Source organism: Rhinatrema bivittatum, chromosome 1 (assembly GCF_901001135.1).
Source record: "Rhinatrema bivittatum chromosome 1, aRhiBiv1.1, whole genome shotgun sequence".
In the NCBI taxonomy this organism is placed as follows: Eukaryota; Metazoa; Chordata; class Amphibia; order Gymnophiona; family Rhinatrematidae; genus Rhinatrema; species Rhinatrema bivittatum.
The window spans coordinates 385,281,331-385,300,865 of record NC_042615.1 but is presented as its reverse complement, the minus strand read 5'-3'; the positions used below and the strand labels follow the sequence as shown (position 1 = coordinate 385,300,865).

The 19,535-nt window shown below is 46.7% G+C and overlaps 1 protein-coding gene across 1 annotated transcript in view; it reads left to right on the top strand.

Moving 5' to 3' along the window:
* Window positions 1–5,144: 5,144 nt before the first annotated feature.
* Window positions 5,145–19,535, top strand: part of SLC20A2 (solute carrier family 20 member 2) — a 238,562-nt gene continuing 224,171 nt past the window's right edge. The window contains 1 exon segment of the mRNA XM_029601333.1: window positions 5,145–5,494. The gene's annotated coding sequence lies outside the window, so the exon portion shown is untranslated.

Sequence of the window (19,535 nt, the reverse complement as noted above, 5' to 3'; positions counted from 1 at the left end):
TTCCTGTACGTACCCTGATCAGTCCAGACAGTGGGATGTACCAAAGCTTCCCTAACCTGGGTGGGACCAAGACAGTCCCGCTCGAAGCACTTGCTGCCCAAAGGAACCGAACACCGGAGCGTGTACATCCAGATGGTAGTGCCAAGCAAAAGTGTGCAGAGACGTCCAAGTGGCGGCCCTGCAAATCTCCTGTGGGGAGACAGATTGACTCTCCGCCCATGAAGTAGCCTGAGAACGCAGAGAATGGGCCTTCAAACCCTCAGGAAGCGGACGACCTTGACAAAGATACACCGAGGAAATGGCTTCCTTCAACCACCGCGCAATCGTGGTCTTAGAAGCCTGCTTACCGCGGTTGGGACCACTCCAAAGGACGAAGAGATGGTCTGATACCCGGAAGACATTGGTGACCTGGAGATAGCGAAGCAAGACTCGTTTCACATCTAGCCGACGAAGGTCGCCACCCGCCGTACCCGCAATCTCCTCCGGAGAGAACGCTGGGAGTTTGACCGACTGGTTGACATGAAAAGCGGAGACAACCTTAGGCAAGAAGGAAGGAACTGTCCTGAGAGAAACCGCAAGACAGAAGCGATCGGCCTGGTCGAAAAATACAGGCCCCTGCCGGAGGAGATGAGGGAGATGACCGAGGCGCAGGGGCCCTTCCACCGCTAGATTGATGATATCCGCGAACCACGGCCTTCGTGGCCACTCAGGAGCGACGAGAATTACCGGTCCCCGGTGGAGCTCGATTCTCCTGAGAACTTTCCCCACCAGTGGCCATGGGGGAAACACGTACAGAAGGACGTCCGCTGGCCAAGGTAGAGCCAGAGCATCCACGCCCTCTGAGCCGTGCTCCTTCCAGCGGCTGAAGAACCGATTGGCCTTGGCATTGCGCAGAGTCGCCATGAGTTCGAGGTGAGGAGGACCCCACCTGTCTACTATCAGAGCCATGGCCGCGTCCGAGAGCTCCCACTCTCCCGGATCGAGCGACTGCCAGCTGAGGAAGTCGGCTTGAACTTTGTCTTTTCCGGCGATGTGAGAAGCCGCAAGGCACTGTAGGTGACGCTCCGCCCAAGCGAGGAGACGGCTGGCTTCTAAGGCTACCAGGGGACTGCGAGTGCCCCCTTGGCGATTGATGTAGGTGACTGTGGTGGAGTTGTCGGACAGGACTCGTACCGCCTTGCCGCAGATCAGGGGAAGGAACTCCTGAAGGGCCAGGCGGACCGCCAAAGTTTCCAGTCGATTGATGTGCCAGGGCAACTGAGTCTGGGACCATGTCCCCTGGGTGGACTGAGAAAGGCAGACCGCACCCCAGCCCAACAGGCTGGCGTCCGTGGTTACTATCGCCCACTATGGAGCTTGAAGAGGCATCCCTTGCAGGAGATGAGGAAGAGACAGCCACCACTGTAATTCGTCGGCAGTAGACTCCAACGAGACAGCAAAGCTTTCTGTAACGGACGCATATGAGCAAATGCCCAGGGGACCAGATCGATGGTAGAAGCCATGGAGCCCAGGACTTGGAGATAATCCCAGGCTGTCGGGGAAGATAGCGCAATCAGATTCTGGACCAGATCGATCAGCTTGAGGGCTCGCGCCCGAGGTAAGAATACCTTGCCTACTCGGGTGTCGAAGTGTGCTCCCAGAAATTCCAATTCCTGGGAGGGCTGAAGCTTGCTCTTGGAAAAGTTCACTATCCACCCAAGAGAGGCAAGGAGTTCCAAGACGCGATCCACCGCCCGCCGGCAAGAGGTCTCCAACTTGGCCCTGATGAGCCAATCGTCCAGATAGGGATGGACGAGAATCCCCTCCTGGCACAAGGCCGCTGCCACTACTACCATGACCTTCGTGAAGGTGCGAGGAGCGGTCGCGAGGCCGAAGGGGAGAGCTCGAAACTGGAAGTCCTGGTTGAGAATGTGGAATCAGAGATACTTCTGGTAGTCGCGGTGGATGGGAATATGAAAATATGCTTCTGCGAGATCGAGGGAAGCAAGGAACTCTCCAGGACGGACCGCCGCAATGACCGCCCGTAGGGTTTCCATGTGGAAGTGGGGGATCTTGAGGGCCCGATTGACCCTCTTGAGGTCCAGGATTGGGCGGAAGGACCCGTCCTTTTTTGGAACGGTGAAGTAAATAGAATACTGGACGGCGCCAATTTCCCCTTTTGGGACTGGGACCACCGCCCCCAGATCCAGAAGCTTGGAGAGAGTCTGGACCACCGCGTCCCTCTTGGCCCGGCCGCAAGGGGAGAACAGAAAGAGATCTGGAAGTTCCCTGACGAGGTCGAAAGTGTACCCGTCTCTGATAATGTCGAGGACTCACTGATCTGACGTGATTTTGACCCATTCCTCGAAAAACAGGGAGAGGCGTCCGCTGAGGTAAGGGACCGAGGAATGGGTCGGCTAAACTTCATTGCATGGCAGGTTTAGCAGTGGTACGTATGGGCTGGCCCTCACGAAAAGGCCGCCTGCCATGAAAGGACTGTGACCAGGACTGTGCACGAGAAGACCCCCTCGCTGCACTGCCCCACCCGCGAGAAGCCGAGCGACGCTGACCCCTGAAGCGAAAGCGAGAGGCTGCGAATGACCGAGAAGACTCAGGGCGGTCCTCTGGAAGCTTATGGACCTTGTTGTCAGCCAAGGAGTCCATAAGCTTGTCGAGGTCCTCGCCAAAGAGCATCTTACCTTTGAAGGGAAGCGTGCCCAGCCGGGTCTTCGAGGACTGATCAGCCGACCAGTGGCATAGCCAAAGGAGCCTCCGGGCAGCCTCTGCCAAAACCATCGCCTTTGCCTGCACACGGACCAAATCGTAGAGGGCGTCTGACACGTAAGCGATTACCGCCTCCAGACGTTCGGCTTGTTCTGCCTCACCTGGCGGAAGCTCCCAGGCTCAGAGTAACTGTTGGACCCACTGGAGGCCCGCCCGCATCATGAGACTGCTACAGCAAGACGCCCGAACCCCGAGGGCTAGGACGTCAAAGATGCGCTTCAGGTGATCCTCCAGCTTACGATCTTGTGAATCCTTCAAGGCTGTGGAACCTTCCACTGGAATCGTGGTGTGCTTGGCCACTACAGAAACATAAGAATTCACCGATGGATATCGCAACAGCTCCAAGCCCTCTTCCGGGAGGGGATAGAGCTTATCCATTGCACGCCCCACCCGGAGCGCACCCTCAGGAGCCTCCCATTCCCGCAGGATAAGGAGCTTAAGCATGGGGTGGAAGGGAAAGGCCGAGGCCGGAGCCCAGAGCCCTCCCAAAACCGGGTTCATATCCTTAGGGAGTGAGGCCATGAGATTATCCACGGAGGGACTTTCCAGACCCAGCTCCTCCAAAACAAAAGGGAGGAGGGGCTCTAACTCCTCCTTACGAAAAAGACGAAGGGCTCTGGGGTCATCCCCCTCTAGGGGGGGGGCATCCATCGAATCCGAGGAAGCAGCTGGGTCCGAGCACTCGGGAGACACCGAGGGGGGGGGGGCACCCCCGGGACAACCCGCACCCGAACTGGTCCCTGAGGCTCCGTGGCCTGTCCAGTGGTCAATGGCGCTGAACAAGGGATTTTTGGCGGGGGGGGGGCAAGGGGGGGCTTTCATCCTGCTCATGCAGGCTAGCTAGATAAGATTTGTTCATGAGGAGGACGAAATCCGCGGAAAAAGGGACCCTGGATTTGCCGGGGAGGGAGGGGGGCGAGGGAAGGACAGGACCCCCCTCCTGGGGACCCGTGGGGGCCAAATCGGGGGTTAAACCAAAAAAATCCGGCCCCCCAGCCCCAGGGAGCACTGAAATCGGCCCCGATGAAAAATCCAAGATGGCGGCCGTTCCCGGGCTCTGCCGACCCGGGAAAGGCCTAGCCATGCTGGGAGGAGTGGAGCCCCGGGCTAAATTTGCTTGTCCTGCCGAGGAGGGACCTTCCCCACCCGGCAGGCAAGCAGTGCAGAGGCCCTGATGCGAAAAACGCGAAAAGGACAGCCCACAGGAAAGACAGGCTGTCAGCCGGGACATAGCTAAACCTTGGCTGCAGAAAAAAAGTTGAAAAAAACCTTGATTGACAGCCTGCACAGCAGGAGAGAGCAGGCGGGAAACCTGCTGCCTTCTGCTTCTCTGACTGCCTGTTCTAGCCCTACTCTGACCAGAAAAAAATAAAAAAGCTGGTCAACTGCTGCAAATAAGTTAGAGGTAGGTGAGTACCTGCAACTTATTGAAAGTTTAACACTTTTTAACTCCTTTTTTTTTTTTTACTGAGCACAGCAGCCGGTTTCAAAACCCTCTCGGCAGCCAGAGGGGGAACGAGGCCCAGAGAGCGTCGGTCCCCACACCTGGAAGCGTCCACGAACTCAGGACTATGCAGGGAACCCCCTCCTGCAAAAGGGGACAAGCCCCCCTGAGCCGGGCAAGAGCTGGGAGATGGACGTCTCCCACACAAAAACAGTAAAGGCACTAAAGAAGGCAGAAATTTCCTTCAGAGATCCTTTTTTTTTTTTTTTTAACAAGAACCAAAAGAAGTACTTGCTTGAGCCTAAAGAGAAAGAAGAGGCTGACTAGCCTACAGCAGAGAACCGAAGGGGAGATGCTGCACCTGCTGGAGACAGGCGAATACTGAAGGGTTAGAGGATAGGCTCTGTCCTGATATAGGGCATCCTGCAAGTTTTAGTCTGTCTCCACCTGCTGGAAAGGAGGCTCAACCCACTGTCTGGACTGATCTGGGTACGTACAGGAAAGCTAATTTATACCTATGCAGCTATATCTATATAATTTTTATCTCCCTAATATATATATTTATTAATAACTATGCACATCTACAGTAGTAATTTTCTAAAAAATAAATAAATAAAAATAGGACTGCTGGGTGGGGGGGCCTCCACTTTCCACTCCAGCTGCGATGTGAAATAAGGAAACGTGTTCAAAAAGGTTCCATGTCGAGAACATAGCCAAGCCTGATCTGGCAAAAAAAATTAGCGTATAACTAGCCATACAATCTCTTTCTTCCCAGACAAACCCTGTTTATTCATAATATAGCTACAGCAAGGTAAAATAGATCTGTCTCGGCAGTCAATATTTACATACACATCTGCACCGTCGTGCTTGCTATCCCCTATTTATATGTCTCTTCAGTGCAACATCGCTTTGCCCGCCTTTTCCACTCCCACGGGGCGTGGTTAGAGTCTCTGCGGCCCGTGTAGGTTAGGCTCTCTCGCGCGCGTGTGTTACTGTAGCTATAAGAGAGCTTCTCAGCTCTAGCTCCGGCACTAGTTTCCTGCATTCGGTTTTTTTGACGATGGCGGCTGAGGGATATGTCTGACCATTTCACACGCTGGAGAAAGGAAGAACGATTGAGAGAGGGTTCCTGCGGTTGCTTTCTTTTTTTCCCCCCTTCCTGTGTTTTGTAGCAACCTTCTAGTGTTATTTTTTGTTTTTAAGTGCATTTTTTTAGGGGGTATTCGTGAAGGTGGCAACTGGCAGAAGACTGAGGAAGCCAGAGGTTTGAGAGCACGGAGAGCCGAGGTGAGGGTTATGGGATGGCGGGGCGGAGGAGGGACGCTGTTTGCTTATTTCTTGTGTGGTGTCGGGGGTGAGATCCTCCCTTCCTCTCCGCTATCAGTGGCGCGCGCGGACCCGGGAGTGGGAGGTCACTTCATAGTTGGCTTAGTTCTGGGGTTTTCCCGCCCCCACCCCGAGGTCGCGCGGCTCTGGCCGTTGCTCCGTGTGTCCCGCCGACGGGCTCTATGCGCGTGCCCACACCTCCGGCTCCCACCGCATTCTTTGTCTAGTGGAGGGACGCTTGTTAAAGGTTTTAGTCTGCATGAAACGCGGCGCTATCTTCTCTTCCCCCCCCCCCCCCCCCCGGTTCTAGGATGCCGGCGACGCGGGGCAGTGGTGTATGACGGAGGAGCGGGGAGGCTCCCGGCATATATCTGCTGGTGGCTGTAATGGGCAAAACCGGGACCTCTGGGGGTGGGTGGAGAGGCTCCTCGTGCTGTTACTATTGCTTAGGGAAAAGCTGGGGGCTCCTGAGGCCTCTAGCCCATGGCTATGACATTCGTCACCCCCGCCAGCTATCCACTGCATGGAGGAAGAGAGCACCTCTCTTAAGGCCCGATCTAAGGTCTAAACTAGCCCCTTAATTTAATACTTAGGTAGCCATTTGTGCTTTTCTGTTCCTTTTGTTGTAGGTAAATTTCATTTTACATTGCTTTGGTTTTGTTTGCACGAGATGTTTACTTTGTTTCTCCCCCTCACACTAGGATGCATATATTAGATCAAATGTCAGCAGCCAATGACAGATTTCTCTTATTGCTATATTGGGGTAAAAAGTACTTTGTAAGCTTTGCCGAGGCTCTGTATATTTCTTTTACCTCATCGGGGAGCAGTGATTGGAGCTGAGAAATGTTGGACAAACTGTACTTTCTAATTAACCCCTCCCCTTGTTTTTTTTTTCTTTAAAGCTTAGCTGGTGACAAGGGTTTTAGGTTCTTGGTTAAAGTACTCTTTCTTTTGTTTTTAGTCTTATTTAATAGTGCCTTTGTAATCCAAGAATTATAGCAGGAAGAGTAATACGTTTAGATTGTGATTATTTTTTTTTTCATTTATGAGGGAGTTTGTAAATGTTGCTGGCATAAGTGGTGTGACTTAAAGATCATGCAAAATGATACATTACTGTAAAAATGTTGTGCAGTGGTTACATCCTAACAGCTGCTATCATAATTACTGTTTCTCAGCTGCTGTCTATGGGTACAAAGAAACTTTTTTTGTAGAAAGAACGATGTCTTGGCTAATGTGGATAGGTGTGCAGAAATGGTTGTCATATTTGAGATTGTGAGATGTCTGGTGTGAAGTTTAGATTTTTCTAACACATACATCACAACACTTCTAGTCTTTAAATTAGTAAGGTTGGTAACTGCTGGGTACTGTACTTAAACATTACTTAGGACACTTTCTGCTTTATGGTTCAATTTCAGAATTAAATACTTGTTACACTGCATCACTTATATCTTTTCTATTGATGTATCTTTATGAAATAGAATATGCAATGCAGGTTAAGGTCTGCATAGAAAACTCAAAGTAGGCAATAATGAATGGTTGACAAACAAAGGCTAAGGGTTTTTCTTATCACCTTCCCCCCCCCCCCAAAAAAAAAGTTAGTCAAAAGGGGGTGGGGTAAATGGAAGAGATCCTGATTAGACTCATTGTGGGTGTAGTGTGGTGACATTACAGGGTAGGTGGGGAGTTTTTTCTGCCACTGAAGTTGTATCTGCAAGGAGTCTTGATGGTGGAGAGGGAGGGGACCGAATAGTCCTTGGGCAAATCCTCCTAATAAAAGATAATCTGTGGTTTATGCCCACAATGGGCTTTAGAATAGATAAAATAAATGCATAGAATTTGTCATTTACAGTTCCCTTTGCCGTACCCTCTTAATAAACTTCTAAATACTCAAGACATTTTCTTAGAAGATATTTTCGAATGATCCCCTGAGCAGACAGTGTCAAAACATCAGGGGTTGGGGGAGTCATGTGGGGTTCCAGACATACTAATAGCACATAAATAACAGGTAATATGCATCTCTGGTTTTCTGAGCTAAAATGTTGTGGCTTACTGTAATGTTTTGTGATATTTTTATAGTTAAGAATTTAGAAGTTTTATTAAGCAATGGTTGGTATGGAAAGGAGACCTGTAAAAGATTAAAAATTCAGTGCATTTGTATGATCTGCTCTAAAGCTCATTTCAGGCACAAGACCAGAGATTGAGAACAGCATTGGTATCTGATCTGGTTTTCTCTTCTGCTGATATGCTGATATTGACTAGAACAGTAACATTCTTGATTTTATTTTTTTTAGGTTTAGACATTCTACTTTCCTGTCTTCCCTTCTCTCTTCCCCCGCCCCCCAATTACACAAAACAATGTAAGGAAACAAGTTGCCAGATTGCATCTTGTCTGTCCTGTGAGATTCTGCAGCTGGTTTAGAGCAAACTGACTTCTAAAATAACTGTCTCATTAATTTTCTTAATGAATTGCCTTAAGATGAAGACCAACTTATCAGATATTAAAATCTGCAAGGCATTTTGATTGTCAGATTGAATAGGTGATTAAGTTTTATGGCTCTTCACATGCCAGATTACATTACATTACATTTATTTGATTTATATACCACTTTTCAGCATGTCAAAGTAGGTACTGTAGGTATTTCTCTAGCCCCAAAGGGCTTACAGTCCAAGGGCTGGATTTACTAAGGCTTTTCTCCCATTCTGTGTATGAAGAAAAATGTAGAGTAAATGTTTGTACCTGAGTCAATAGAGTGAAGTGACTTTCCCAAGGTCACAATAGATTACAAGATCTGAGGCAACATGGTTTTCCAGAGATAATTCTTGTTAGACGAATCTGGTTAATTTGATTGGATGACCAGAGAGTTAGATCAAGGGAGAGTGCTAGATGTAGTATACTTTGCTTTCAGTAGGGCCTTTGACATGGTTCTGCATAGGAGACTTATAAATAAATTGAATGCCCTTGGTATATGACCTATGAAAATTAAAAAATAAATAGGTTAGAAACTGGGTGAGAGGGAGGTGACAAAAATAGTTGCAAATGGAGTTTTCTCTGAGGAGGGGAGGGTTACTAATGAGGTGCTTCAGGGAATGATCCTTGAACAGGTTCTCTTCATAACTTTCATGAGTGACATCGCAGAAGGATTATTGTGAAAAGTTTGTCTGATTGCAGAGGAATCCAAAATTTGTAACTGTGGACAGCCAGGAAGGTTTGGAAAAACAGGCAGGATCTAGTGAAGCTTGAAGAATGGGCTAGTGTCTGGCAGCTAAGATTTAATGCAAAAAAAAAAAGCAAAGTAATGCATTTAGATGGCAAAAACCAAAGGAGAAATATAGTATTGAAGGTGAAATTCTTCTAAGTACAGAAGAGTGGGATCACTGTATCTAATCTGAAGCTGGCCAGAAAGATGCTTGGGTGCATAGGGAGAGGAATAGTAAACAGAAAAAGGGAGGTGATATTGCCCCTTTATAGTTCTTGCTTATTCCTCACATGGAGTAGTGCATACAATTCTGGACACCACATCTTCAAAAGGATATAAACAGGATAAAGTCAGTCCAGAGTGACTATTAAAATGGTCAGGCTTTTGTTCTAAAGTATATGGGGTACATTTTAAAGAAGCATGTATACCCTAGAGCAGTGGTTCTCAACCTTTTTTTTTGGCAGGGATGCACCTGACAGATGGGTCTCAAATGCATGACATGCTGAACATGGGGCTAAATGTAAACATACACTCTGCATCCTCAGGGACCCCCACGACCTCCAGCAATGGATGCAAAGCAGAGCTAGGGCATTGCCCATACAACTCACCATTCAAAAAAGATATTCTGGTTCTGATGACATCTCAGTAAAAGCAAAACAAACTCATTTCACTACCAAACACAATAGCCCTCCTTATGAAAAGACAGTAATTTACTACTAATGCATGTCCTATTGAGAAAACACAACAAATAAGATTGATACAAATGCCTACATGCTAGTAAAATACCTCACCTCACACACAGAACTGACCTTCAAGTACAGAAAGACCACAAATTATAACTATGGAGACAAACTGGTATGGAAAACAAAAAAAGCCACTCTGCATGCAGTGCAAACATGGAGAAATATAGCACCTAACATAATGTAATCCCAGGATCTGCAATAATGCACACAAACTAATCTGCACAAAGTTACACCTGTATTATGGAACACAAACAGTAACAACCCTATCTATGAAAAGGCAACACTAAAAATATTAAACCAGGCCCTAAACATTAAGACCGCCTCTTAGGAAAACAGAATAAGCCAAGCTGCTATAGATTCCCCCCCCCCCCCCCTCCAAATAGAAATAATTGTAAAGCTATACTAAAATGTTAAACAGCTGAACAGAATAACATCCAACAATTTAAAAACTCATAAAAATTAATTGTCCAAATATCAAAATATTTCAAAACAGCAGACACATCACATAATACTCAATTTTTCTTGACTGCCATTTTAATTAACTTAAAGCTATCTTTACTTACCCTCTCCAGCATCTCTTCTACTCCTTTCTCTTGCAGGCCAGTAGCACACACCAGAAGCAGTAGTGACTGCTGAAGCTCTGTCCTCATGGTCGTCTTCCATAGGGCCCCACAACCAGTCACTCAGTCTTCTCTCACACGCAGACACTGGTCACCTGCCCATAAAAGCTTTCAATCACACACAAATGCTCTTGTTCCCATTCTACCACACACAAAGCTGCCATTCGCGCACATGCATATATGCACAAGCAAGCTTCCTCTCACGTGGAGCCCATTCTCATTGTTTGGCCCAATAAGACTGGCCTCCGCTCTTCAGCAATTTGGCCTCCAGGGGCAGCACATAGCATTCCTCCAACAAACTGCATCGGCCCACCTGGGGATGACTGATCCCCTGATAGGCCAATTTGTCCCTGGGAGAAGGGAATCACAACTGGGGCAGTGGGAAACCAGGAGCCATGACACCTGCTGGTGCTTGGTGACATTATTGCAACACACTGGTTGAGAATTGTTGCTCTAGAGCAGTGGTTCTCAACCTTTTTTCTACTGGGGGACACCTGACAGATAATGCTTACATACCTGACACACTGAACACTTGACCATTACAGAGATACATGTAAAAATATACTCTGAATCTATAGGACCTCGCCCCTTGGTCCCCAAAGAATGAATGCAGACGAGATTTCTCCATACAACTTGCCATATAAAAAGATATTCTGATTCTGGTGCTGTCTCAGTAACAGAAACACAAACTCCCTTACTACCTGGCATGTTGTAAAATACAAAACTTGAGAAAAGAAAACCATTCAGCACATGTGTAGCAAACCTTCCATACCACTGCAACACTAATTACAAGATCTAAAACAGCAATAGCCCTTCCTAAGGAAAGGCAGCAGTGCAGCACCAATGCATGTCCTATTGAGAAATGCAACAAATAAGATTTGATACAAATCCCTACCTACTAGTAAAATACCTCAGTCACACATACAGATCAGACTTTCACCAAATAGAAAATAAAAGATTACAAATGTGGAGACAAAAGCTGGAATGGAAACCTCAAAAATTCTTTCTGTATGCAGTGTAAAACTGGAGAACTAGAAACAGAAATAACTTCTTCCCACACTAAGCAAAATACAAAGAGAAGACATGAACATTCCCAAAACTGTCATCTCTTGCTCCCTGTCACTCCCCTTCATGCCTCCATCATCCTTCACGTCTCCCAATTACTCTTCATCTCACACTCACATCCTTGCCCTGCTTGACGATTCCCACCTGTTCAACCTCTATCTGCTCAGCATCCCCAACTTCCTTTCCCCCACCCTTCACAGGGTGAAGAGATCAGCATCACTCCCAGGGGGAGAAAGCTTGTCCCATCTGCCCAGAACAGCAGGTGTTGGCAATGTCTCGCTCTGATCTGGATGAAAGAAGAAACAGCCTCCCATTGGGTCAGAAAGAGAAGGAAGTGAGAGTAGCCTCCTGTAAGGCTCAGTATAAGAGAAATCAACCAATTCCCACCCAGGCTGATAAGGAGACTGCAGCCTCCTGCTGGCCCTACGACACACCAGTGTGTCCCGACACTTGTTGAGAACCACTGCTCTAGAGGAAAGGGGAGATATAGGAAACATTTGAGATATTTAAATGTCTTTTACAAGAGGCAAGCATCTCTCAATGGAAAGGAAGCTTTAGAATGATGTGAAAGGGAATAGATTAAGAAATAAGCTTAAATATTTATTTAGGGTAGTGGATGCATGGAATGGTCTCCCAGTGGAGGTGACAGACAAAAACAGTATCTGAATTCAAGACCGTAGGATAAATATAAGGGATCTTAGAGTGATGTGCATTATAAAGAATAATCAATTGGGCGGTTGGGCAGACTAGATGGACCATGTGGTCTATTCTGCCATCTTTCTAAGAACAGTAGTGGGATTCAAACCCTGGCTTTCCTGGTTAGTTTGTACTTCTCCTCTCCACTACTAATGCATATGTCTTACATTGTACCAGGGAGCTTCCTTCTGGCATTTATAAGGTGTTGTAGGCACCAGCAACATATCTAAATGTGCCTGGAAGCTGTTTTTAATCAGGCCATTGGCCCATCCAATACAATTGGGACTATTTCTGTATCTACCCCTTTCTGGGTCTGGCTGCAACATTTTGATACCTCAGTGCCTTCTCTCCCTACAATCTACCAAATAGTTAGATTATCTTGATCTGAAGAATACTGATCTATTGCTATCATTATTAGCCTTAGTATTGAAACCCAAGAATGGGTATAGTCTTGTCCTGTAGGTTGTACTATCAGTGTGAATTTTTCTGAGGTTAAAGTAGATGGCAGTCCTTGCAAGCAGGTGACATCTGATGGAGCCTGGCATGGAATTTTATCTCGTGTTATAGAACTTTGAGCATAGCATGTGTTCATATGGAGGCACCTTCAGTCTCATCTCTTCCATGGAGTCCCTCAGTTTTTCTTTTGGGACAGGAGTTACTTTATCATGGGACTTTTTAAAATCATCCTTAGGTAGAATTTTTGGTCAGTTAGTTTCCCTTTTCAGTGCCAGCACAGTGTGCTGCTATACAAGAGGTGGCATCAATTGTTGGGTCATACTACCTCTAATTTTGCTGTACTTTTTTTTTTTTTTGCTGGTTCCCCAAATGGATAAATACCAAAAGCTTCAAAGGGTGCCCCCTGTACAACAGGGTCAGTCTCTCACAAGGTCCTATGTGTCTTGTGCCTTGGGGGCTAGTCATGTCTAGGGGCATGTCTGCATAATCATGACACCTAGGGGGGAATAGGTCCCAATTTGATATAATGGAAAAACACTTCAGGAACTGTAATACTAGTCAACCAGAATCTGTATTGGAGGCATTGAAATCAATGGACTCCTGAGCTGTCAGACATCAAGAGCACACTGAACTCACTCAGCATCAAGCACTGGGAAACACTAGACTTCAGTCTGTCTCCTTTCATCTGAAGAAGACACAGGATTTAGCCTTTTTGGGTCCATAATCAAGGAGTGTACTGTTCTTGAGCAAAGGCCAAGAAGCATTGGGTTTTGTCTAGGCACAATGCTAAGGGTGTGGATGTTCTGTAAAACCCCTGAAGAGTTCATCTTCCTTGTTCTAGGAATCACAATAGTTCATTGATAGGCCACATGTGATATCACTCCTGCTTCCCAAGCAATCTTTAACTATGAGCTGGAAAGAAAGATCTGGTAGGCCTTGGACAGAGCACTGTTGTGTATCTGTGCACCAGCATCAAGAGCAGGGCTCTTTTTCAGGTGGTATGTGCTGGCACTATTTTTTTTTTCCCCTTCCCTATCAGCTTGATATACTGTGGTCCCTCAAAACATGCATCCTGTATATGAGTACCAGTATTTCCTTTTTCCAGAAAGCAAGCAGCTAATGTTCAACCAGTTGAGACCTTTAGCTGCCTGGAAGCTGAGTATTCCTGGAGGGGCATTGGCATTCTGTCTGCTGCACCAATGGTGATCTCCAGCCTGTTGGGGGAAGGAGGGGTAGAAGAAGCTTCCTTGAGATACAGGAGCTCCTCAGAGTCTAGGCAACAGGTCTAATCTAACCAGGCAAGATCTTGAGTTCTTGCCACCAGCATACCATTTGGGCTTGGACTTTGTTTCTGGGGATTCAACTACAGATTTGGGGATTTTTCTGAAAGACTGAACAGATTAACTACCCAAGACTCTCCTCTGCAGGAAATGAAAGATCATGCAGAAGTTGTCCTTTACCAAATTGAGCCAAAGAGTGACTTCGGCCATTCCATTTGCTTTGCAGCAGTTGTCCAGGAACAAGATGCTGGACATCATGGTGAGGCTGCATTTGTGTGCAGTTCTGGTCTTTGTATCTGAGAATGATATAGTTGTATTGAAAAAGCTACGTAGAAAGGTAACCAAAATGATAAAGGGGATGAAATGGCTCCAATGAGGACAGGCTAAAAAAGTTGGGTCTCTTCAGCTTGGAGAAGAGATGTCTGAAGGGTGGATATGAAGAAGTCTATAAAATAGTGGAATAAAACTGGTAAATATAAATGTTATTACTTTCAAAAAATGGACATTCTGTGAAGTTAGTATGTAGCACATTCAAAACAAATTGGAGAACATTTTCACTCACTGTACAATAAAGTTCTTGAATTAAATACCAGCAGATGTGGTTAAGACAGTGCAGCTGGGTTTAAAGATTTGAACAAATTCCTGGAGAAGTCAAACTGTTAAGTAATGGCTATTTCCCAAGGCCACTTAGTTATCAGTGATGTGGTAGAAAGGGATCTGTCTACTGTTTGGGATCTTGCCAGGTGTTTCACCTAGATTGGCCACTGTTGGAAACAAGATACTGGACTTGATGGACCCTTGGTCTGACACAGTATGGCAAGTTCTTATGTTTTCCTGTTGATAGCAGGGCTGAATTAGCCATGCTGTCATGAGAACTGTCAATCAGGCCCAGGAAGCAGAGCTTCCAAAGTGGTCAGAGCTTTGCTCTGAGGCTGCACGTGGTTTCCCGCACTCGGATCAACTCTCCTCAGTCTGTTTTATCCGTGCGCAGGATCGCACACAGAGCTCCAACCTCCTCAGTTTTTGTTTAAACAAAAAAACAACACAAAACCACAGATTAAGGACAGAAAGGAGGATATTCCTCTAACCTCCAGCTTCAGACCTTGCGCCTGTGGCAAGGTCATGTCCCGAACGTATGACAGCAGCATTGAGCAGCCTCCGTTGAGCCCTCTACCTCCTGGCCTGGAGACATCCCGGGGCAGAGACCCTACTCGGGATAAGGGAAAGAGCCACAAAGCGTCGTCTGCGTTGATGGTACGACTGACAATGGGGCCTAGTGCTAACGGGCCTTCTGCGTGGAGTAACATGGCGCAGGACACATCTACTCCTTCTGGGATTGATGTGACGCAGATGCCGTTTGCGCCATCTCGTCCAGCGATGCATGCGTCAACAGCGCTGGGGAGGAAAGAACCGCAATGCCGACACATCGACCGCCAGCCACATCTGCGCTGTCAACGCATCTCCTGGCATCAACACAAAAAGACACCCACTGAGGACACGACACAAGTGCCAGTGGGCACTACTGATTCAACCTCACCAACGCAATTGCCTTCTTTGTCCACCAAGAAGAGGGAAAGGGATGAGGAATGACACCCTCTCGCCCCTCATTCTCATGCAAGACACCACACATCACACGGCCAGGGATTTCTGCCCTTGGAGTTCAGTGCTCCTTCCTCCCCTAACTCTTCACCATGTAATCCAAGAGAAAGGCGACTCATTTCTGCTCTGTCTGGCCAAGCCCATACCGGACCGCCCATGATGCCATCGATGGAAACCCTAATGTATGTGTTCCCCCCCCCCCCCCCCTCCCATTCCTGTCATTACCAGAACCGTACAAATGTGCATGCAGGATGGCGCACAACTAATCCTAGTGGCACCAGCTTGGCCACGACAACTGTGGTACACACACCTTCTCCAGCTCTCCGCAGCGGAGCCCTTTCGCTTACCAAATCGAGAGGACCTCCTGTCACAAGAGGAGGGTTCCCTCCTGCACCCGCTAAGAACATAAGAAAATGCCATACTGGGTCAGACCAAGGGTCCATCAAGCCCAGCATCCTGTTTCCAACAGTGGCCAATCCAGGCCATAAGAACCTGGCAAGTACCCAAAAACTAAGTCTATTCCATGTTACCATTGCTAATGGAAGTGGCTATTCTCTAAGTGAACTTAATAGCAGGTAATGGACTTCTCCTCCAAGAACTTATCCAATCATTTTTTAAACACAGCTATACTAACTGCACTAACCACATCCTCTGGCAACAAATTCCAGAGCTTAATTGTGCGTTGAGTAAAAAAGAACTTTCTCAGATTAGTTTTAAATGTGCCCCATGCTAACTTCATGGAGTGCCCCCTAGTCTTTCTACTATGCGAAAGAGTAAATAACCGCTTCACATATACCCGTTCTAGACCTCTCATGATTTTAAACACCTCTATCATATCCCCCCTCAGTAGTCTCTTCTCCAAGCTGAAAAGTCCTAACCTCTTTAGTCTTTCCTCATAGGGGAGTTGTTCCATTCCCCTTATCATTTTGGTAGCCCTTCTCTGTACCTTCTCCATCGCAATTATATCTTTTTTGAGATGCGGCGACCAAAATTGTACACAGTATTCAAGGTGCGGTCTCACCATGGAGCGATACAGAGGCATTATGACATTTTCCGTTTTATTCACCATTCCCTTTCTAATAATTCCCAACATTCTGTTTGCTTTTTTGACTGCCGCAGCACACTGAACCGACTATTTCAATGTTATCCACTATGGCGCCTAGATGTTTCTTGGGTTGTAGCACCTAATATGGAACCCAACATTGTGTAATTATAGCATGGGTTATTTTTCCCTATATGAATCACCTTGCACTTATCCACATTAAATTTCATCTGCCATTTGGATGCCCAATTTTCCAGTCTCACAAGGTCTTCCTGCAATTTATCACAATCTGCTTGTGATTTAACATCACAGCATGGAGGTTGAGAGGCTCCTTCTCTCTGAATAAGGATTTTCCTTTTCTGTACAAGACGTGTTCTTGGCATCCCGGAAACCATCCACAAGACATAATAATCAGCTCATGTGGCGGCGATATGCCGCATGGTGTGCATCAAAGGGGACAGACCTGCTCACCTTTGTCCCAGCCATACTCCTGAATTATCTGCATACCTTATACGTGGCAGGTCTTGCCACAGCTGCCTTCCACAAGCTACATGAAGGTCAACAGATTTCCCTTCATCCGATGGTCTCGCGTTTCCTCAGAGGGCTTACTCACCTTTGCCTTCCAGTAGCCAAATCCTGCACATACCCTGGAACCGCAACCTGGTCCTAGAACAACTAATGCTACCACAATTTGAACTAATGGAATTGGCGCATCTCAAATACTTAACTTGGAAGGTAGTCTTCTTGGTTGCGGTCACTTCAGCTTGTTGAGTTAGCAAATTACAAGCCTTGGTACACTATACCCCATATCTACAGTTCTACCACCATAAGGTACTCCTTAGAGCTCATCCCACCTTTCTGCCAAAGGTGGTATCAGAATTTCATCTGAAGCAATCCATAGAACTACCAATGTTCTGTCCAAAACCCCATCAGAATGAACGAGAAACTTCTGTACACGTTGAACTGCAAGAGAGCGTTGGCTTGCTATAAGCAACGAACACACTCGCCTAATAGTTTCACAGCTATTTGTATCTTTCAAACCAATGCTCTGGGACTTCCAGTAGCGAAGCAGACTAATCTCTAGCTGGATTACTCAATGTATACTCTTCTGCTATGAAAAACAGAAGTCCAAGTTGCCTTCTCTTCCACCGCTCACCAAACCAGGGAGTTGGCAGCTTAATTGGCTCACTTAAAACACGTTCCACCACTGGACATTTGCAAGGCCGCCACATGGGCATCTCTTCACACATTCATTTCCCAATACTGCTTAGACTGGCAGATGATGCCAAGTTGGGACAAACAGTCATTGCATAAGTCACCGGCAGGGTCGACTGGCACGTAACTACCAGCACGCTGCACCCACTACATGAGCTAGGACAATTCAGTGCAGCGTGCTAGGGAGCTTCAGACTCCCATGACAGCATGGCTAATTCAGCCCTGCTATCAACGGGGGGGGGGGGGGGGGGGAAAGCAAGTTTGCTTACCATAAACAGTGTTTCCGTAGATAGCAGGATGAATTAGCCATGCTGACCCACCCACCTCCCTGCACAGTCAACCGTTATTGTTGCACGACCACACTTGCTTTATCATAGACTGAGGAGAGTTGATCCGAGCGCGGGAAACCACACACAGCCTCAGAGCAAAGCTCTGACATCACTTTGGAAGCTGTTTCCCGGGCCTGATTGACAGTTCCCATGACAGCAGGGCTAATTCATCCTGCTATATACGGAAACACTGTTTACGGTAAGCAAACTTGCTTTTATCTTCACTTTATGGAAAACATTCTCTGTTGCTCCCATGAACACAAAGGTAGACAATATTTTGTCCAGAAGGTTCCTAGATTTGAAAAAATAGGTGCCACACCAATTTGCTAGTTCTGCTCTCAAGGACCAGAATGCATGACTGTGCATCTGAAGGAAGGATTTCAGAACTTTGGACTTGTGAAAGGTATTTCCACAGAATTTTACTTAATGCTTGTATGGATTTTGAGGTCTTCATAGGCCAGTACATAGAAATGACGGCAGAAGAAGACCAAACGGCCCATCCAGTCTGCCCAGTAAGCTTTGCACTTTTTTTTTCTCATACTTATCTGTTTCTTTTGGTTCTATTTCCCTTCTACTCCCACCATTAATGTAGAGAGCAGTGTTGGAATTGCATCTAAGTGAAATATCTAGCTTAATTAGTTAGGGGTAGTAACAGCTGCAATAAGCAAGCTACACCCATGCTTATTTGTTAACCCAGACTATGTAATTCAGTCCTTGTTGGTTGTTGTCTGTATATAGATCCACTTTTCTTCATTCCCCCTGCCGTTGAAGCAGAGAGCTATGCTGGACATGCATTGAAAGTGAAGTATCAGGCTTATTTGGTTTGGGGTAGTAACTGCCATAACAAGCAAGCTACTCCCCGCTTTTTTTGTGAATGCAAATCCTTTTTTCCACATGAAGCTTAGAGCAATGTTGGAGTCGCATTAACTGTGTGTATGTTTATCGAATAAGGGTACTATCTCAGGTAGTAGCCATCATTCCTGCAAGCCACCCACTCTTCATTCACGTCCTCTAGATTTTATGGATTCACTGTGTTTATCCCCACGCCCCTTTGAAGTCCTTCACAGTTCTGGTCTTCACCACTTTCTCCGGAAGGGCATTCTAGGCATCCACCACCCTCTCCATGAAGAAATACTTCCTGACATTGGTTCTGAGTCTTACTCCCTGGAGCTTCAAATCGTGACCTCTGGTTCTGTTAATTTTTTTTTCCGCTGGAAAAGGTTTGTTGTCTTTGGATCATTAAATCCTTTCAAGTATCTGAAAGTCTGTATCATATCACCTCTGCTCCTCCTTTCCTCCAGGGTGTACATATTTAGATTCTTTAATCTCTCCTCCTAAGTCATTTGATGAAGACCCTCCACCTTCTTGGTCGCCCTTCTCTGGACTCCATCTTGTCTGTCTCTTTGGAGATATGGTCTCCAGAACTGAACATAGTACTCCAGGTGAGGCCTCACCACAGACCTGTACAAGGGGATAATCACTTCCCTTTTCTTACTAGATATTCCTCTCTCTATGCAGCCCTGCATTCTTCTGGCTTTAGCTATCGCCTTGTCACACTGTTTCGCCGACTTCAGATCATTAGACGCTATCACCCCCAAGGTCTCTCTCCTGTTCCATGCACATCAGCCTTTCTCCCCCCATCAAATAAAGTTCATTCAGATTTCCACTCCCCATATGCATGACTCTGCAACTTCTTGCATTGAATCTCAGCTGCCATATCTGTGACCACTCTTCCAGCTTCCTTAAAATCCATCTCATTT